Raw genomic sequence first — 2,511 nt, 5'->3', positions numbered from 1 at the left:
AATTAATTAATTTTTTGAGTTGGAGTCTCACTTCTTTGCCCAGGCTGGCCACCCCAGCGTTGACCTGCTGGGCTCCGGCAATCCTTCCGCTTCAGCCTTCCGAGTAACCAGAACTACAGACAAGCACTACCACGCCCGGCTATTTTTGATTTTATTGTAGAGATGAGGTCTCGCCAAGTTCCCCGGGCTGGTCTCGAGCCCGCGGGCTCAGGCAATTCACTCACCTAGGCCTCCCAAAGTGCCGGGATTAGAGGCTGAGCCACCGAGCCCGGCCAAGTTTTATGTTTTAACACCTTGGTTCAAGTCTCAGCTTGAGCGTTTGTTACCTCTGTGACCTCTGTTTTCTTACCAAACAAGTTAGAAAGAATGATCCCTCAAATCATTCTGGAGAACTAAGGAGTAGCTTTCTTATCCACAGTGTTTGCCTTCCTTATTTCAACAAGCACATTGTTAAGTGATCAGCAGTTGTTTTGAAAGGGGAAAATCTCAAAAATCTTCATGAAATTGTATTTGCATCTCCGAGGTTCAACTTTCCAATTTAATGCAGAATGGTGCCAGACTGGAGAATTATTTCCAGCTTGTTAAGGGTCGGAAACTGCTTTAACAGGTATTATGCCAAAAGGAAACTTACCCAAAAGTATGGTTAAAGAAAGAATGTTGAAACCGGGCCCAAGAAGTAGAGCAGGCGGTGCCTGACGGCGCGTCTGACGCGAAGTTGGGTGGGGTAGAGAGTAGGGGGCGGTAGTCGAGGTGGTGGGAGAAGGAGGAGGCGGCGAATCGCTTATAAATGGCGCCGAAGCAGACCCGAAGCCGAAATTCCAGGAGGGTGAGAGAGTGCTGTGCTTTCATGGACCTCTTCTTTATGAAGCAAAGTGTGTAAAGGTTGCCATAAAGGACAAACAAGTAAAATACTTTATACATTAGGGTGGTTGGAATAACAGTTGGGGCGAATGGGTACCAGAGAGCAGAGTACTCAAACACGTGGACACCAATCTGCAAAAGAAGCGAGAACTTCAAAAAGCCAATCAGGAGCAGTATGCAGAGGGAAAGATGAGAGGGGCTACCCCAGGAAACATCTGTTCTGCAACAGAAAAATGTTGAAGTGAAGACAAAAAAGAACAAACAGAAAACACCTGGAAATGGAGATGGTAGCAGTACCAGTGGGACACCTCAGCTTCCTCAGAAGAAAAGGGCCTGGGTAGATCCTACTGTTGAAAATGAGGAAACATTCGTGAACAGAGTTTAAGTTAAAGTAAAAATTCCTGAAGAGCTAAAACCATGGCTTGTTGATGACTGGGACTTAATTACCAGGCAAAAACAGCTCTTTTATCTTCCTGCCAAGAAGAATGTGAATTCCATTCTAGAGGATTGTGCAAATTATAAGAAATCTCCTGGAAACACAGATAATGAGTATGCTGTTAATGAAGTTATGGCAGGAATAAAAGAATACTTCAGTGTAATGCTGGGCACTCAGCTACTCTACAAATTCGAGAGGCCACAGTATGCTGAAATTCTTGCGGATCATCCTGATGCTCCCATGTCCCAGGTGTATGGAGCACTGCATCTGCTGAGATTATTTGTGCGAATTGGAGCAATGTTGGCCTATACACCTTTGGATGAGAAGAGCCTTGCTTTATTACTGAATTATCTTCATGACTTCCTAAAATACCTGGCAAAGAATTCTGCAACCTTTTTTAGTGCCAGTGATTATGAAGTGGCCCCTCCTGAAAGCTGTGTGAGAGGCTGGGTTCGAGACCCGCCTGGGCAGCGAGACCTCATCTCTACAATAAATCAAAAAAATCAGCCAGGCGTGGTAGTCCATGCCTGTAATTCCTGCAACTTGGAAGGCTGAGGCAGAAGGATCGCTAGAGTCCAGCAGGTCGAGGCTGCGGTGGCCGGGAGCAGCCACTGCACTCCAGTCTGGGCGACAGAGTGAGACTTCAACTCAAAAAAAAAAAAAAAAAAAAGAGAGAGAGGCATTCGTGCTCACTATGTTTGGATCTCTGTAAACACGTTTTTGTTCTTAGTCTTTCTCTTGTACAAATGATGTACTTTGAAGATGTTAGTGTATAACAATTGATGTTAGTTTTCTGTTTGATTTTAAACAGAGAAAATAAAAGGGGTTATAGCTCCTTTTTCCTTTTCTTACTTTTTTTTTCATTTCAAAGTTGCTACCAGTATATTCAATGATGGACAACACAGAGACAATGTTAGTTTTCTGTTTGATTTTAAACAGAGAAAATAAAAGGGGTTATAGCTCCTTTTTCCTTTTCTTACTTTTTTTTTCATTTCAAAGTTGCTACCAGTATATTCAATGATGGACAACACAGAGACATGCTGTAGAGTGTTTTATTGCCTAGTTGACAAAGTTGCTTTTGAATGCCGGTGGTTCTATTCCTTTGACACTATGTGCTTTTATAATACGTGTTAATGCTATATGACAAAATGCTCTAATTCCTAGTGCCAAAGGTTCAATTCAGTGTATATAACTGAACACACTCATCCATTTGT

The 2,511-nt window shown here is 43.0% G+C and overlaps 1 pseudogene across 1 annotated transcript; it reads left to right on the top strand.

Moving 5' to 3' along the window:
* The first annotated feature begins 666 nt into the window (after positions 1-666).
* LOC103264183 lies at positions 667-2,167 on the top strand (annotated as a pseudogene). Its single transcript, XR_002482185.1, has 2 exons — positions 667-1,742; positions 1,977-2,167. The product of XR_002482185.1 is annotated as a mortality factor 4-like protein 1 (transcript).
* The last annotated feature ends 344 nt before the right edge of the window (positions 2,168-2,511 follow it).

This window comes from Carlito syrichta, unplaced genomic scaffold, assembly GCF_000164805.1.
Source record: "Carlito syrichta isolate Samal-C Ts95f unplaced genomic scaffold, Tarsius_syrichta-2.0.1 Scaffold305624, whole genome shotgun sequence".
NCBI classification, from domain to species: Eukaryota; Metazoa; Chordata; class Mammalia; order Primates; family Tarsiidae; genus Carlito; species Carlito syrichta.
This window is presented reverse-complemented; position numbering and strand designations above follow the sequence as displayed.